At 38.7% G+C, this 18,136-nt stretch overlaps 1 protein-coding gene across 1 annotated transcript in view; it reads right to left on the reverse strand.

Moving 5' to 3' along the window:
• The window catches only part of ankrd50 (ankyrin repeat domain 50), a 40,099-nt gene extending 39,272 nt beyond the window's left edge, over nucleotides 1-827 (reverse strand). The window contains exon 1 of the mRNA XM_031317142.2: nucleotides 563-827. The gene's annotated coding sequence lies outside the window, so the exon portion shown is untranslated. The remainder of the gene's footprint in view (nucleotides 1-562) is intronic.
• Between the last annotated feature and the right edge of the window lie 17,309 nt (nucleotides 828-18,136).

Genomic DNA, 18,136 nt, shown 5'->3' on the forward strand with positions numbered 1-18,136 from the left:
ACCCCAGCCTCTCCGGCGAAGAAAACACACACACACACACACACACACACACACACACACACACACACACAGTCTTGCTGGTTACTTTGTAACGCTGCCAAATAACAAGGTTGTACACGGGATGCGATACGTTTCCACCTAAGGCGCTCCCTGCCTCCAACACAAAGCTTAACGTTACCAAATAAATATGAAATATACCCAGGGTCACTTGAGTTTTGAGGCGAAAGGCAACAAATAATCAATCAGAGCAAACGACATAAATCCACTCCAGTGACTGAACAGGCAGCACAAGTCTTTTGTATGGCCACACAAACCTCACCCATTTCAAATGGGATACAATTTACACCTATGGGGGCTTTTTTTTTAAACCGTCCAGACTAGCTAACAGTTGCATGCTTTAAGGAGAACTCCCCCCCAAAATAAACCTTACATGTTGCCTGTCGTAATTCTGCAGACTACAAAAACTGTTCCTTAAACTTCAATATAGCACATTGTGGAGCGTTTCACTGTTTTCGCTACAGTTTGAAATATCTCTCACAGCCCCAAACGGTTTTCCTCTCACCTCTTGCCGATTCCTTTTGGTGTTTTTTTTTGGGGGGGGGGGTTGCTGTGTCCGTAGTCAACACCCTTTCTGTCCACGTTAAAACCAAACGCTTCAGAAAAACCATTCGACCGTTTCCTCCGGTGCAATTTAAAGCCCGAATTTCTGCATTTCAGCGACGTTCATATCTTTCTTTGAATCGGTCTTTTCTCTGGTTGTCGGCTCCTCCTGCTGCCCGACACAGCTCCACAGTGAGCCGACTGACTCCCCGCCTCCAAACACTCGACATTTCTCTCCACTGCATGCAGAGCACACACACCAATGAGCGGTGCAAGGTCTTCTGGGACTTGGAGTCTCCATTCCACTCTTGTCTCCATTAGTAAAATAAAATGAGGTGATCCCATAAATAATTTAATATAAATAAAATTATTTAGCCTATCTTCCCAAAGAATCATACATGAACCATCTATTTCCTTAGCTACTAGTAAATATACACATATAAATACAAATTTAAAATGTATGTGTATTACATTAGTATTAGTATTGTATTAGTTTTTTTTTTAGTGGGCACAACTGAAGCCACATGTGCAAAACTCAAACTACAGTCTGCACACCAGCAGTTCTTGTGGACCAAACTCTAGTTTGTTTTTCATTGCTTGAACACAGTTTTCAAAACTCTACGTACACTTACCTCATGATTTTAACCACAATATGCACAGCACTGTGGATTTACAGCACTTTGTTCAAATGCTAACACACTGCTGTCAAAACTGTTAACCACACATTCAGAATAGATTTCAGTCTGGTGTCTATCAAACACTGCTGATGGCAATTTTGATGAGGATTGTTCATAGTGTTTGGCTGCATTCAGCCTGTTTTGAGACGTGTGTTAAGAGTTGTGTTGCTTGGAATGAGTTTTGCAGGAGATGTGAACTGTTTAATTCAGGTGACTGTTGGTAGTGCAGACTGTAGTTTTAGTTTAGTGGAGTTGTCTTTTTAACACATAAAATATTGGGGAAATTATTTGTTATTTAGCAAAGACAAAATGTAGGATACACGTTTTTAAATGAACTGCATTGGCTGTTTCATGTCTTTAGAAAAAATATGGTTTGTTTGAAATATATGTAACTGGGACAGTTACAGGCAGTATTGATACTGAGTAGTTTAATGAAATGAAGAAAATTGATTGAATTGACTGAAAATATCACTCTAAACATTCCTTTTTTTCCCCTCTGTCCTTGTCCCTTGAACGTATAAAATCCTGCCATAAAAACAATTAATTAAAAGCAGCATTAAAAACAACTGCTACTGATTTTAAGAAGAAGCCATAAATCTGAAGAACAAGGTAAGGATGAAATCCAAACCCTGATTATTTATACTGTGTGTTTATGTGCCATGGTGGTTGGCTCAAATCTGTGGTTTGTTTTTCACACACACAGAGGCTGCCAGCATTAAAGTAGTAGATGCAAATGATGAGATGATGTTTTGAAAAACTGTATCACATCCTTCTAATAATAATACAACATTGAACAGCATGTGCTCAACAGAATTGTGGCTGACAGAAAGTTATCATTTAAGGTGCTGTAGGTAGGATTGTGAAGATCCAGGACTTGGCCAAACAATTTGAACATCAACAACTTCTCAGTCCCTCCTCCCTTTCTGCTAAAGCCCAAAACGGTCTCCTAAGTCCCTCCCCCACAAGGGAGAATGAATGCGTGTGCATGAGCAGCGATTGACACGCAGTTAGACACCCCCACTGGCCCTGATTGGTGCATCTGAACAGGGAGCTGTGGATTTTTGCAAATCGTACTACAGGTGGTGCCAGAGGAGCCAGATTTTTTTTTAAATGACCTGCTTTATGTAGTTCTACTGGAACATAGGGTCAGTTTCAGCAAATATGACAGAAAGTTAGTTTTATAAGTCTTACCTACTGCACCTTTAAGCAATGCCACAGATATTATGTGCTACATATTGGAGCAGGCTTTATCCCATATTATCGTTACAAATTAAATTACTCATACTTAGTTATGTATGTTTATGGATCTGCTGGAAAATAATGAACAAAGTATTAATCAGAAATGAAACCATTACCAGGTTGTTCTTTCCCCGGTCCAACTGTTAACTGTGATGTGTTTCAAACCTCACAGCTGACACAACGATACGCCAGATGTTGTCATTGTTAGTGAGCAGCTGGCAGGTGTGTGTTTTGGAAATCATGTTTTAGTTTTGACAATAATTTGAGGAGGTATCCCACTATTTTGCAGCCTGAATATGAGGCTGATACTGTGTTTTTATTTGGCAATGTCCATAGATTGGTGGTGATTTATTCTGAATAAAAGCAAAAAAAGAAGTTCAGCCATGTCATGTCTTGTATGGTTGATGGTGTTTCATCATAGCCCATCCTGAAATTTCTTTTAAAAATTCAAGTGAAATTCAGTTTGACCTGTGGTTTGCTGTATGTTTCAGCTGCAGCTGCAGAACAAAATTGTATTTGTTACATAAGCCACTTTACAAATTAAAAAGCACAAGTGAGCAAGTTGTAGAACTTTGTTTTCCTTCCTTCCATCAAGGGTGCACATGGGGCTTGCAGGTTGATGTGTTTTGATCTAACTGGAGGCTGCTGGTCTTACAACTTATTTATCACTCCCTGAGGAGTGTAGCTGCAGTAGGTTCTAGTAACTGACAGCGTTACCAGCTGATGCTGTCTGTGCTCTCTTGAAGATAACCCACTCTTGTGTTGAAGACAGTTTCCACTTCAAATTGTGGTTCCTGTAGTGCTGTCCTCTTAGGTTGTAATTCAGGTTAACAATAAAGGTTATGGTTGGGCATCACAGAGATGATTGGTTGGGGTTAGGGCTAAAGTTTCAGGTTAATGTAAGGGCATACACAAATCGATGTGGAAACCGACTGTAACACCTGACAAAGAACAAAACAATAATTCAATGGAATACAAGCCTGTAGTGACTGCAGCATTGTTGCACCTTAGTGGGTATGTTAAGGCACTCACAGCACTTAAGATTAACACTTTGGTCAAAGAGATGTTTTGCTTATTTACATCCAGCTCTGTGTCATGGCTGTGTGGGCATTGTCGAGTCGAGGTGGAGTCGAGATCCGAAACAATATCTAAAAGCATTGCCCACACAAAGATAACACAGAGCTGGATCAAAATCGGCAAAATATCCCTTCAAGGTTAGGGAAATGTCATGGTTCTGATTAGTGACTTGAATCCCAAGACACCTTATGTTTACAACAACACAAATGTTGTCACATTTACCGAAAACCACAATCTTTCCCTGACTGTAACCACAGTGTTTTGGTGATTAAAACTAACCGCAGTCTGGCTGCAAAGCCCGGTCTCTGTTATACATATAGAGATTATAATGTAATTGTGAAAACAATTTAGTAATATATAAATGTAATTTCTAAGAGATAGGGTTGGACCACCAGCAAACTCTACAAAAACACAAGGTGTTTCTGAACCCTCAACTACACTCTCACTTAGAGTTAGCAAATTGAGAAGAACTGAGAATTATGATAATGTTGTTTGATAACGCAGAACGGCTGTATACTCACTCAGTGAGAAGTATGACTGTGATTTACACAACTTACACAAACATCAGGTCATTTGCAGTAGGAAAAGATGTGGAGGACTCTTGTAACATTACAGTCTTTGTGAGGTATAATGATAGTGCAGAATCAGAAAAGTGTATAAGGCCTTTGACCGTTATTATGTGCAACATGCAGCACAGCCGACCAGGCAACTAGAGGCCCGCTTTGCTTCTAGTTATTTGAGTTTATTATTGTGCTCACATGGTGCACATTCCAAAATGTGAGGGACAGTGGCCCCATAAGAGGTAATCTGGCCATAATATACAGCAAATGAGTATATATCTGTACAGTACAGTGCATTTTGTCACTAAACAATTTTAAATTGTTCCATCTCTTAAGTTGACCACAAAATATAGTTTTATCAAATCAACCACATTTTAGAAGTTATAATAATGCAGAGAAACTGCAAGCCAGACATGTATGTCTGAAAACCCAACAGTAATGAGCCTAAGTTTGATAAAGTCCCTATAAACACTCTCATTACTGAATTCCACAAACAAATTAGACCCCCTATTGGAATATTTTAGGAAAATGATGGTTATCTTTTTGTTAGGTTTATCAAAAAGCAAAATAAGCACTCTGCCGAAATAATAACAGTGTTCTGAAAAAAAACATTGTTACAACAACAGTAGGAAGCTGGATGATTAGGAAAAACAAAACACTCTCTATACTTACCAGCTGACCACTGTCTATTCCGCAGCAAATCAAGCTTGATTCCCCGCAGAGTGTTTAAAACAGTAAATATTACATCAAGGACTCCCATTATTGAGTGTTATATAAATTTCCCTCACTGAAAACTTGTAGACGTTGGTGTTCATTCAGTTACTGTTCTGTCAGATGTGTGGAGTTGCCCCCTGTGGATGCGGAGAGGAGTTAAACAAATCAATACTATATTGAACTGCCCTCCAGAGTTATATCAACCACTGATCAACCTTACATGATACTTCATCAGCTAAATCCTCAACAAATAAGCAAGAGAAAGACAAGACGAAGATGGACTGTTTGGGTCTTGTTTTCTACCTATATTGCTCCAGGTAATTATAGGGCTGCATTAAATACTTTCAATAAATCTATTAACTGGTGATCCCTTAAGTTTTCCTTTTACGCTATCATCAGGTCCAATATTTTGGTTTATGACAAAATACCTGCAAAACTAATGGCTTTCCCATCAGTTTAAGCTTCACCTTGGGTTGTGGTGCTAATTAGCAATTGTTTGCATGCTGACATGCTAAACTAAGATGGTGATAATAGTAAATATTACATGCGTAACATCAACATGTTAGCATTGTCATTGTAAGCATGTTAGCATTTAGCTGAAAGCACGGCTGTAGACTCTTAGTCTGGGTTTGTCATCCAGCGCAAAAAATGTCTCTTTATATTTAGTCTGCATCGACAACATTTAATTTCCGGGATTGTTCAGGTGAAGCCGTAAATTCCGCCGGATGTCCCTCATTTCGGCCGAATGTCCGTCACCTTCCAGTTTCTTTGTGTTGGCATGAACCCCGGTTTCCTAGGTGAAAATCCTGTGTTGTTTGACCCATCCACCACCCCAACCAGCCTCCTTACGCGCAATTTCTGGCTTATAAACTACTTGCTACCGTTGTCACTCTTAAAGGTGCTGTAGGTAGGATTGTGAAGATCCAGGACTTAGCCAAAAAATGTTAACATCGACAACTTCTCAGTCCCTCCCCCCTTTTCCGCTAAAGCCCAAATCGGTCTCCTAAGCCCCTCCCCCCACAAGGGAGAATGAATGCGTGTGCATGAGCAGTGAATGACACGCAGTTAGACACCCCCCTGGCCCTGATTGGTGCATCTGAACAGGGAGCGGTGGATTTTTGCAAATTGCACTACAGGCTGTAGGTGGTGCCAGAGGAGCCGGATTTTTTTTTTTAAATGACCTGCTTCATGTAGTTCTACTGGAACATAGGGTCAGTTTCAGCAAATATGACATAAAGTTAGCAGATGTCCCATGCCCGGTGTGTTCCATACACGCACTGAAGGGTGCTTTTTGCCTATACCTATAGGCAAATTTTTTATACCATGTTGCACACAGACATACATTATGAGGGCAGTTCTTAAAGAGTGCTCAGTAAAACACCAGTATTCTCCAATCTGCCTGCCGTTCCAGTATCAGCAGGAGCCAAGTAACAAGCTCACTCCTCCCCACAGGAAAATTCCAACGCCGTATGTTGCTATTTATTCCATTCTTTTACATTAATTTAGACCGATGTGTATATCCAATCCCACCGTGCTCACCAATCTGCCATATTCACATAATTGCACTACTTTTTCTGTCTTTTGGCCGACTAAATACCAACTTGTCCAAGTCCTATAGTCCTCAGGAGGCTGGATTAACATGAGCCGCCATGATTGTTCCCTCTTTTGTGAATATTCAGCAATATTCTCCACCTTATTATTAACAGTGTGATGACGCACATTTGGTGATTGGGGTTTGGCTCAGGGACACTAGGTTTAATTTAGAAAATTGAGTTGGACTGGTCCATGTCTTCTCTGTTTTGTGTCTCTTCTTCTCTCTGACTTGGCCGCTGCTCCAGAGTGCTGTAACATGTAAGCTATGGAAAGCTGGTATTGTGGTTGTTTAGCATGTTTGACTGAAACAAGGGCTGAAACTGTGTTGTTTCTTTCCTGTGCTTGTTCCTCATTAATCAGCTAATTAGCATAAAGGCCACTGTAATGTATATAAGCTTTGCGGAAGATGTCTGTGCTGATGTTCATCAAGCAGTATTCATGCCATTACTTTGTTAGCTAATGCTAATGTTGCGTTATAAATAAAGGCTCATATTGGATGTTGCACATTGTTTACAGCTGCAGTGCCTGATAAATAGAGGTGACAGAAGCACAAAGAAAGCAAAGGCTGAAGGAGGCAGCTAAAGGAAGCTTTGTTAGAAAGCTGGTTTCAAAGCAGCAGCAGCCAACAGCTGAATAATGATGACTGAAACTCCCAGCAACTGGTTCTTACACACAACCTACAAAACTATATTTCTTTCTGTATATTTTGGAAGTAGCTATGTATTCATGTAATGTAAAAATCACGTGCTTATGCCCATCTGCATTGCAAATTTTGTGAAATGGGTGTTTTCAGTTGGACACTGCTGTATGCACATCCAATTTCTATCTTTAGACCCGAGCAGGATAAGGACTTTGTTTCAAATTGTAAAACATAAGTGCTGATACAATACCTGAGATTTGGAACTGATACTAAAATATTATAAAAGCCTAAGCTCAAAGAAGCCAAAGCTTTGTTTAATGTTGTCTAAACATAAGCAGCCATACCATACAAGAACTTGAACAGAAAAAGCAATAAATGCCAATGTTTTGGGCAGTTTTCCATAATGGGTGCTGTAGTCACATAATAAGTAGTGTTTGATAACGCTATGCAGGAAAAAACATTCTACAAAGGACGAGGAACAAAGAATCTACAAACTGGATTATAGCTCCTGAACTTTATTGGACTGAACAAGCAACGCTTCGATCCTGGTCTTACTGTAATGGCATACATGAGAAAGCGTAGAGATTCAATGCCATGTTCAACTAAATAAGTTAAATTAAGCACTTTTGATACATCACTCAAGATACATTGTCAAAAACAAATAGTTGTAAAAACAGTTATTATAGAAAATACAAAAAGATACAAAGAAAAAATATTTAAATGTATTTCAAAATATAGGGATTTACTGCATGGTATGACAACATTGTACATGTTTAAATAGATCCTTTCCTGGCTGGAAAATACTTGTAAATAGGGATGAAATCTCCCCTCCAAATGTAGAATATGGATTTACTGCAGTTATCACCAGGTACATCACAATACTGGAAAAGAATAGACCTTTTTCCACAGCAGAATTTTTGACTGTGTATGTGTGTGTGTGTGTGTGTGTGTGTGTGTGTGTGTGTGTGTGTGTGTGAGCGCATACATACATATGAGAGATACATGTGTGTGTGTGTGTGTGTGTGTGTGTGTGTGTGTCCTGACATGACATTTCATTTGATATAGTGTAGCTGACACAAGAATGAGGTTATACAGTTGGGGGAGGGGGAGATGTTGTTTTATTTCAGCCACCAACTCTCAAAATGTCCAAGCAGGTCCCTGCAGTAAATACTGCGTCATTTTACGGGAATGACTTCTACACAATGACAAGCAAAATCAATATTTAACCACCCAGAATGATAATGTTGTAATAATGAACAATGGCGATGCTGGCCGTGATAACTCATGCAACAGCACTTCACTCAGTCTCTGAATAGAGGGTGAGTAAAACATAATTGGCAATCATGGAGCCTGAAGCTACAGGCCTGCAAGTGCTAATTTACAATCCCAGGGTGGGGCAACGCTTGCTCCTCAAGAGTTTTCTTGTGTGTATGCCCCAAGTGTGCATATGTGTATTTGTGTGTGTGTGTGTGTGTGTGTGTGTGTGTGTGTGTGTGTGTGTGTGTGTGTGTGTGTGTGTGTGTGTGTGCGCTCATCAAAAATAATTCAAATGCATGATCAATTTCTGTTACTGTGGGTGATGATAAGCTGTGCGAAAACAGATTGAACCTGGCATGTACCTTGGTAGCATTCACAGCTGATTAGTGTGTCTATTTATTTATAGAATATTATTTCATTGAAGTGATTCGTGGTAGCACACACTCTAATGCAATGCTTTGAACGTCACCCAGCAAGCAAATGCACTGGAAAAAAAGTCCCGTATCAAATATTTTTGGCCTGTAAGTGAGTACTTAAAATTAGCACCCAACGTTTTAGTGTCTTTCAGTTCGTTGTTTTAATGTTATGGTCAACGACTCTGCTGTACCTACCTCCCTCATCAGCGTAGTTTTCAGCCACAGCACACACACCTGTTTTCAGCAATAAAGGTCCTAAAATCCACTGTACACTACCTGCTCAGCACCACACTCAGGCGGAAAAAGATAGCAACTAGCTGGTTAACATGGTGAACGTTGTAGCAGCTATTTATGTATTTTTGTTACTTTGCTATTATGCTCTGACATAGGTTTTCTCATAGCTTCATTTCCCGTCAAATGACAGCTCAATCATGACATATATCTAATTTTTCTTGTATTCTGTTCACTTGCTAATGTCAGTTTTCAAATTATGTTGCCTTTTTATGAAGGATGTAGAGCCCAAAGGCCTTTGGAGTAAATAGAGATTTTCTCTTTTTCCTGTCAGCTTGGACAAGACTTCCCAGCTCAGTATCCTCAGGCCTATACACAAGCAGTTGACAGGCAAACTGTGTGATTCACATGAGTGACCCCTTGGCAGTTTCAAGGCTACTGAGCTGTAGAAAATGATTTTGTGTTTCACAGCACAGCTTCCCTAAGATCAGAGAGATATGATGATAAATATGTCAGGATTTTGAAAGCATATTGAAATATTTACTTTAGGGGAAAAACGTGATATGTCTGATAGGAAGAAGGGACCAAAAATTAAAATGTCATGTTTTTTTAAGGACACTTTCAATCTTTTCCAATTAGCTTACTATACTTCATGACTAATTGATAAATTGCACTGCGAAAAACATCCATCATGCATTCACCAGCCTTATGTAGAATCTTATTGTACTTAAAATGTGTGTGACATATTGTTACACTCCAATTCACATGCACTTATTTGATACAATAGTAGTAGGATATGCATTCTTTTTTATTCTACGTGTCAACACTTGATTTTACGAAATGAAAATCTGAAACAAATAAGACTACTTTGGGGAAAAAAGCCTAAATAGTTCCACCCAGTGGCAGAGCTGTTTCAAAACTAAAATTTGAGATCAATGGATTGACAACAAAGTTGTTTTTAAGCCTCATTGACCTGCCAAGATATGTTTTTGGTTTTTATTTTGTGATATTACAGTCAATGAAGACACCTTCAAGGAATGACATGTCGACATTTAGGAAATGAATCACTACCTAAAGATTGAACATGTGGGGTTTTCATTAAGATAATGAGGCTAATTGAATTGATGGGAGTCAAATCTGCCAATCTGAGACAATCTACTTCCATCATAGATTAAAGAAATAAGATCAAAAAGAAGTTATCACAGAGAGAAACCAACCTTTATTGCTGAAGAACACTTTTATTTATTTTTTCGATTTTTAATCTCTCCCCAAGAGTCTTGAGGCGCAACAAATTATAAAATCATTAAGCTAGATTGCTTCCATTGACTTTATTTCCCCTATATGGGTCATGAACTCATGTCCCTCTACTCTAGAAACTGGTGTTTGCTGCTTCGCTACAGGCTCATCCAGCCCAGCAGACTGGAACTAACAACCACTCTCTGAAATATTTATGTCCCTGGAGAGTGTGTGTGTGTGTGTGTGTGTGTGTGTGTGTGTGTGTGTGTGTGTGTGTGTGTGTGTGTGTGTGTGTGTGTGTAAAGGTGGCACAACATTACATCCAAGCTAATGTGTGCACTGCATTAAAGCAAAGGTTCTTCTCTGTGTGCCTGCAGGCTGTTTCTTTCTCTATCACTGTCAACGATAACTTGGATATTTAATAATGGGATTTTTTTTCAAACAGTAAGCTGAGAATTTTGATAAACTTGCATGTGTCACAGTTTGGGTTAAATAAGTTTGTTTGGTTAAAAAGGTCCCAATATAAAATGCAACAATAAAATGTTATGCTCTACCTCAAAAGTCACGTTTATTCATTTTTCATTATTCCAAGTCATTCAAACTTTGGTCTTCATAGTTTTGTCTATCATTTCTATCAGTTGAGATTACATTTTACCCACCTGAGAGATGGCTGAGATCTGGGAACATGGTAAAGCAAAATCACCAAAACAAAGTCAGACGAGGCAAGATACGTGTGGTTGAAGGTCAGTAAATGTGAGATGTCAGTAAGAATTCTTGATTTTGCAAGAAAACTATCTGCACACCCCTATACATTGAGTCAAAGTTGAACAAGGGAAAACGTTCATCAGCAGTTTGGCTAATCATTTCATTGTTTGCCTTCTTTACAACCTGTCTAACTGTCTGACTGCTCTTATTATTGTGCCCCGTCTGACTAATGTTAGTGATGTTCCTAAATCTCAGCAATAAAGTTTATTACTAAACAGTTTTGGTTACTGATAGGACTTATAGGCCAAAAGTATAAAAATAACACCCATATTGTAATAATACAGAGTTCTCCTTTAATTGCTAAAGTCAAGAAGGCTGGCGTTATCACAATGATAAAACAAAGACCTGTTTCCTTTCTTCTTTTAATTTTTAGCTGCATAGCATGGCTTTAATTTGCCTGTGGGTACACCACTTTGGCTTAAACTGAAATATCTCCACAGCTGGGTTGCCCTGGTACCCAGAGGATAAATCCTAATGACTTAGGTGATCCTCTAGTCTATATCCATGGCGTTTCATATTCGGGATTGTTCAGGTGCCGCCGGGAATTCCGCTGGATGTCCGTCACCTTCCGCTATCTTTGTGTTGGCATTGTAACTCCGGTGGAGTTGTGAAGACTATGGTTAACTGCTCCTCAGATTTCTGCAGGGTAAATTGAGACAGCTAGGTAGATTATCTGTCCAATCTGAGTTTTATGTTGCACGACTAAAACAACTTGTTCCACCAAAACAAGTTCCTTCCTGAGGCCATTTTGCATTGGCACTGTTGCTCCGTCCGGCGCTTTGAGCCGCCCAAGACGAGTGTGATTGGATGCTGTGATAGAAATGCTAATAAACCAGAGCATGTTTTTCTCCCATCCCTACTGTGTGGACTCGCCAGACCATCCTCCGCAGCGCTGTGGAGGACTTTGGCCTAGACTGAAATATCTCCACAGCTGGGTTGCCCTGGTACCCAGAGGATGAATCCTTATGACTTAGGTGATCCTCTAACTCTTGATAAAGCACGACCAGCAGGTCAAAGTTGTCACTTATCCAGTGAAATATCTCAACATCTACCAGATGGATTGACACAACATTACATACTTAATTTCTATAGTTGCTTTGGTTTATCAATAACGTTGCCAGCGAATGAAAGTATTAATCAAACCACTCATCAAACAGAATGAATTATTGAATGAATGAATGAAATGATTAATAAAAATATGAATGAATGAATGGCCTGAATAAATACTCTTCATCACCACATAAGTCAAGCACCTCTGCTGCTGTTAGCTAATGGTATCACAACGGGTTTCTGTTCTCAAAATCTACACACATTTCTCATTCTAAATTCATAACCCCCCCTGAATAATTGATTCTAAATCAACACAAAAAGGCATCCACAGCTACATGTCATCTCCAGAAATCTAGGACATGGAAATCGATTTGTGAACACTGTAAAACCGTTCATACAGTTTGTGCATCATTAATGATAGATCTGCTAAAGGAGATGATAGAGGTGAGTGATGTTGTATTCCTCTACCTCTGCACAGGACTGAGTTTAAAAATATCATCTGTTGTGTTACATCACCACCACATAACAAGTTACAGGCATCACTCTGCATTCCTGTTCTCCTTTTTGATGAATCCTAAGTTTCAGAGTTAGTTTTTTTTCTCAAAATGCTTTATACTCTGAAGCCCAAAGGTTGGACACACTGACATGACAATGGTGGTGTCTTTGTGTATGCAAAGCAATGACAGCATCATGTGTCTTAGCTTCCTAAAATCTTTTACATAAATTGGTACATGTATGAACTGACTTAATTTGATTCAGCTTCGGATGCAAAGAGTGAGCAAATGCATGCATTAAAGTGCCCATATTATGCTAATTTTCAGGTTCATAATTGTATTTAGAGGTTTTACCAGATTAGGTTTACATGGTTTCATTTTCAAAAAACACCATATTTGTGTTGTACTGCGCATTGCTGCAGGTCCTCTTTTCACCCTGTGTGTTGAGCTCTCTCACACTTCTATCCCATCTTTGTTGGGAGTTGCACATGCGCAGTAGCTAGGTAAGGACTACTAGCTAGTTACTACTAGCTAGCTAGCAGCGCTAGCAGACGAGGGACATGTAAGTAGTTCTATACAATTTCTTTTGTACATAGGGTGAACTCGTGTGTTGTAGCAGTTTGCCATTGAGAACGAGGTGGCTAACCGCTAGTGGCGCTAGCAGCAGCACTAGCGATTAGCCACCTCATTCTCAATGGCAAAACAGTACACTGCAGGTATTCCACACAAAGATGGAAGTGCGCCCTCATTTAGAAGAAGTCTCCTGGCTAATCCTGCCTTGTACTGACCAATGTTGGAGAAACAGCTAGCTGATGTGGTATTAGCTAAAGTGGTTAGCACACACCAAATGTTTCAGCCAATGACGTAGACGGCCCTGCCGATTTTGAACAGCTCACCCAGAGACTGAAGGCAGGATACGTTCAGAAACCTGTATCTCACTCAAAACAGCATGGATGTTTTTTTTTTTTTTCAATTTTGTATGCGTGTGGAAGCACCAGAGACACGAAATAACAAAAAATCCCAGAAAAAGTGATTTTTTTCATAATATATGCACTTTAATAAATGTATCATGTAGTCATTCATTTGCTTGAGTCTTTGAAGCTTCATTCATAACATTGGCATTCGAATTCTGAATAAACATTTGCATGCTGTGCAGCTTTTTGTTTTTGTTTGCATGTCTATTCATTCTGTTTAAACTCGGTATTTATGCACAGTTGTAGATGAAGATTTGGCTACACTAATATTATTAGTATTATACTATTTGTAGAATTAGATTACAGTGGTCGGATTGTTTCAAATTTGTGTGATCCAAACATTTCCAATACCTCCAGGGCGTTGTTTCTGTCGTAGGATAATGTTTCTGTAAGACTAAAATCACAATTATTATTTCATCATTTGTTATGCCCTTGTTGGATTAGCCTGCTGCCTACATGTATTTATGTAGTGAAAAACTGACTAGTTATATTCATTAAAGAAAGTTGATTCAATACATTTTTTTTAACTAATTTAATCCAAAGAATCATTTTTGTATTGTGATGACGTCATGAAATATGACGACAGAGATTAAAAGCTTCATTAGAAAACTTTAACAGAAGCTTTGGGAAAAAAATGGCATTCAGTACAGCCCTAATGTATATATTTCTATATGAATTTGTCTATAGCATCTATCTCACTTAAGATAGACAGTACACGGGTCATCACATACTTAAAAGTGCAAGTCACATGTAATTAAAGACATTACAATAGCACAGTTTACATGTAATTTCAAAGGTTTTGTCAGTTCTAAAATACTATTCAATACCTAAAAGTGCCATTCACATGTAATTAAAATGACATTCACAATAGTTCTGTTTACATGTAATTTCAAATGTTTTACATTAAAACTTCCCATTGTCATACCTAGTTTTAAATTACCTGCTGCCCAACTTACAGACACTAAAATACAGAGTAATATATATATATATATATATATATAAAGGAGTCAATAAACGAAATTCAAACGAAATAAACATAGTAGTAAAATAAAGTGGCTTTGATAGTTGCACTGTTTTGTTCTCCATCAGAATAAAAACTAAATCCCAGGTTTTCTTGGTTTATGTGTAACTGCAAACAGACAGCCGCCTGTATGACGCAGAATTGTCTTTAAAAGCCTGTGTGCTCTGCCATAAAAATGTTGTATTACCACAATCTGTGGAAAGAATTTCTCATTATATGGGATTCTGTGAAATGAAACAAAGGAAAGTTTCTTTTTTGTTGTCTTTATTTGAACATTTGTTGACCTCCACTCAACATCTCTTCCAGTGTTTATGGAGAAGCTTGTCAGTGTGATTTTATGACCATGGTGCTGGTTGTTTAAAGGACACACACTCTCCGCTGAGGCTGCAGTTTGTATTTGTGGAGGCCATGAAGTCAATAAGAGTGAGGTCTCACCAGGCTTTCCTGTTTATTGTACTTCCTGTTTGAGTGATCCGACACACCTGATGCAAAGACTTGTGGAATATCATGAGATCTGTATCAAGTACTATATTTGCATGTCATTATTTTAACCAGCTTGTAACTATACAGAGTCAGAGCATTCTGATTATTTAATATTTGATGTCAGATATTTTTACACTTCCACCAAGTTGTTTTGAACAACAGATAAAGATAGATGCATCCAGAAATCTCTTGAAATTGATTGAATTGTAACAGAAACTGTTTGAAAATCATCCAAATTCTGTTTTCCTTCAAAATATAACAATTTAGGACTCAATAATAGACAAAAAACTGAGTGTTTTTTGCAGATTAATAACTTCATCTAAAGTGGATTATAGCCCAATGTGGACTTAAACCGGCGACCAGGGGCGATTTTTAGGATCAGCTTTAGGGGTGCCCGGAACCCTATTAACGTACATTTAAAATGTTATTCTACTGTGCTAACTGTGGATTTTAACATCATGTTAGGGGAAAGAAAGACACCAACAATTCTGAGAAAACTTACGGTAACACTTTACTTTTAAGGTATCTACATAAGAGTGACGTGACACCGACATGAACACATGACTGTGTCATGACACTGTCACATGAACCCTAACCCTAACCCTAACCCTAACCATAACTTGTCATGACAAAAACCGAATGACACCTACTAAAAGAAGCGTAATGTCATAAACGTTTATGACTTGTTTATGTTATATGACACGTTCATGACAGTGTCATGTCACTCTTATGTAGATACCTTCAAGTAAAGTGTAACCAAACTTACCTTAATGCTGAGCCACATGGCCATTACTACAAAGGTCAGGTAGTATTACAAATAAAATGCTATCATGCAAATATTGAAAGTCACAGCATCAAATTTAAGATTAGGTTTTAACAATACATTAATAATAAAAAAGATTTTTTTTTGGGCTGAATAAATAAAGATTATTATAATGTACATAACAAAATAATGCTGTTGACACACTGAAAATGGTTGAGGCCATATAATCACACATGAATGTAAATGGGCTCTTAGGATCAGTATTTAGTCACATCCAATTTCCACAATGCCACGACTTATAGGTAGGCTACCACAGTATGCAGAAACAGAGCAGGGAAAAAGGTAATAATAATGTTAACATATTTTCACTCTCTCATTTCAATCATTATTTTTTTCACTTGATGCAGAAATCTGAACCCAACTTACCTGACGTGTGTCAGACATGGCTTTAAATGACTCCCACCAAACCCCCCAAAAAAGCTCATTCAGATATCTTAATGTGAGAGTTTAATGGACCCGTTTGAAAATAATCATGCCCATTTAGGTTTTGCCGACTTTGACGGCATGTTACGAACTCTTCCCAATATGCTAGTGCTTAATGTGGTCGACTGCTACTTGTTCTGCTGGATGTTCAGTTGATATCAGAATCTCTGCTGTGGCTCAAAAACCGATCTGTAGCTCGTCAAACACAGACTTTTTCTTTTTAACAATTATTTTTTAGGGGTGCCGGGATCAAGTTTTAAAAAAGGGCTAAAATCGCCCCTGTCGGCGACCCTTCAGGTCAAGTCTCCACAAACTGAGCTACTGCCACCTCTGGGGGAAATGGTTACAAGTTGTGAACACACTGACATATCATCATCTTTTAATTTGATAGGGTGAACATATTAGCAAACAGTTGCTTATTTACACCTCCACCAGCAGTTGAAGAGCAACATTTGGAGTTGTGTTTCTGAACACCCGGTGAATGTAACTTCAATATTCACTCTCTTTTAGCTCTGTTTACTCCTGAGGGCGAATACCAGTCCTTTTAACTGCTAAATGCTGAAATATGATTGCCCCCCCCCCCCCCAAACAATTGGGCTAGAGTGCTGTCAATCTGACAAATTTTATTTCCATTGGATCAGAGTACAGTCACTTTGCTGCCTGTTCTGCCAATCGCTGCCTTTCGCTGCCTTTCCATTTTAAAGTGCTCATATTATGAAAAAAACACTTTTTCTGGGATATGGGGTGTTATTTTGTGTTTCTGGTGCTTCCACACGCATACAAACTTGGAAAAAAAACATCCATGTTGTTTTGAGTGAGATACAGGTTTCTGAATGTATCCTGCCTTCAGTTTCCAGGTGAGCTGGTCAAAATCGGCAGGGCTGTCTACGTCATTGGCCGAAACATTTGGTGTGTGCTAACCACTTTAGCTAATACCACATCAGCTAGCTGTTTCTCTAACTTTGGTCAGTACAAGGCAGGATTAGCCGGGAGACTTCTTCTAAACAAGTGCGCACTACCAACTTTGCGTGGAATACCTGCAGACGAGGGACATGTAAGTAGTTCTATAGTGTTGTAGCAATGTTTTGCCATTGAGAACGAGGTGGCTAACCGCTAGCAGCGCTAGCTTCTAGCTAGTAGTCCTTACCTAGCTACTGCGCATGTGCGACTCCCAACAAAGATGGGATAGAAGTGTGATGCCTCACTCTGTAGCTAAAACAGAGAGCTCAACACACAGGGTCAACAGAGGAGCTGCAGCAATGTGCAGTACAACAAAAATATAAACCTATTCTGGTACAACCTCAAAATACAATTATGAACCTGAAAATGAGCATAATATGGGCACTTTAAACACACATTGTATGGCAACTGTGTACTTTGTTGAAATTTTGAGGACAGTTTAGAAGTAGAAACATTAGCAAAATGACATTGTGTTGTTCTATCCTATCCAATATTTCCTATATTTCCAAGTAGATTTTAAAGCCGAGTGGAGCTGCAGATTCAGGTGATAGTTCTCTGTAGGTTTATCACTGTGAGCGACCGCTTTCACACTGTCACATTGTCATTTCATACATCCATTATAGTCACTTTAAGGATTGTTTGATGCTTGAACAAAATACATGTTTTAAAGTAATATTTCCCAACCTTTTTTTCATGAAGAAGCTATCTGATTTTCTACTCTGTATTGTCATTTGATACAACAGAACAGTGATATAAAATATACCACCAAATAAACCTTGTTTTTCACATGTGCTGTAAATATCCTGTTTCCTGTATATCAACAATGGATATGGAGAAATGACCAAAACTGGTCCATACCATTTTCTTACACATTTGCTGAAGCCTGAGTCTGTTGCTCTGGTC

The sequence above is a fragment of the Sander lucioperca genome, chromosome 1, assembly GCF_008315115.2.
Source record: "Sander lucioperca isolate FBNREF2018 chromosome 1, SLUC_FBN_1.2, whole genome shotgun sequence".
Classification (NCBI taxonomy): domain Eukaryota; kingdom Metazoa; phylum Chordata; class Actinopteri; order Perciformes; family Percidae; genus Sander; species Sander lucioperca.